Source organism: Nestor notabilis, unplaced genomic scaffold, assembly GCF_000696875.1.
Source record: "Nestor notabilis isolate BGI_N333 unplaced genomic scaffold, ASM69687v1 scaffold13406, whole genome shotgun sequence".
In the NCBI taxonomy this organism is placed as follows: domain Eukaryota; kingdom Metazoa; phylum Chordata; class Aves; order Psittaciformes; family Psittacidae; genus Nestor; species Nestor notabilis.
The window spans coordinates 8075-9351 of NW_009934309.1; positions in this window are offsets into that span (position 1 = coordinate 8075).

The window sequence follows — 1277 nt, forward strand, 5'->3', positions numbered from 1 at the left end:
AAAAAAGCCCACAACCCCCATCATCAATTTAGGAAGCTGTCAGCTTTGCAGGATGTCATAAATGGTATTCTTGAGAGCATAAATGGCTTTCTGTAGTCACACCAATTTAGGAAGTCACCAATGAGGGTAATAATCTAAAATGCCATGCTTTGACTTGCTTCATTCAGGCAGTATGGTTTGAATAAGATTCAAGATACAGATCTACAGAATACCCTCTGTTTTCAGAGTAGTCAGGGGTTAATCTAGAGCCAGAACAAGTTCTCCACAGGGAGAATCCCATGCCCAAAGTTCCAAATGCCCTTCAACTGTCCAGACTTCATAAAAGATTCAGCTAATTCAGATTGAAATTGCAAAATCTCAGGCTAGGATCTACTTAAAATAGAAGAACTGCTCATATTGAAGCAATCAGCAGGCCATTTGGAGAACAAATGAGTACTGCTCAAGTTAAATATATATTGGTTTTTTGAATTGTGTGCTAAGCCACACTCAAACCAGTTTACTGTGCCAGAGCCCGAGGTCTGTACAGAGATCACACTGAAAAGTAATTCTGTTCCCAAAAGAAACGCCACAAATCCAGAACTGATGAACAGGACTGACACTAAGTAGAAAGAATTGAGAAAGGATTACTGAGCCACAGGCCTGGGATGGAAAAGCCTCACTAAAATTAGACTCTTGACATATTGATACTGCTTTTTTAGAACTACTATTAGAACTGTCACAGAGAGCAATTATTTTAAGTTAAATAAAGACTTTATAGAATAAACAGTTTACTACACTGCCATTTTAACTTCATGGACTTTATAGCCTACAATAACAGAAAATGAAATCAACTTGCTGCTGTTCTCTAGCTGTTACAGAAATGAGGCACTGACTTAAAACCCAAGAGCAAAATCTTTAACTTTTCCTGAACAGAAAGAAAACAAACAGCAGCAAACACTTTACCAGGCTGCCTGTGACAAGCAGATCCCACAACTTGTGCCATAAAGAAATTCTACAGGAATAAAAAGCTCTGTGTGTCCCAGAAAGAGGCAGCTTATTCCCTTTGTCTTGTTAAGGTCAGCTATTTAATAGCTAACTCCTTAAAGTAAATAGAAGTCATGTGGCTTTCAAAAACCAAATCATTTGATTGCTAACTACATTGTACAGCCAAAAATACAAAGTCACTCTTCACATGGCACACTCAGTGGTCTCCATTCCCTGACTTTTTCAAAGCAGGCAAAATTTCTAGTCATAGCTTTGTTTCCAAAATCATGACTTCTTTGCCTCAGTCTTCACTA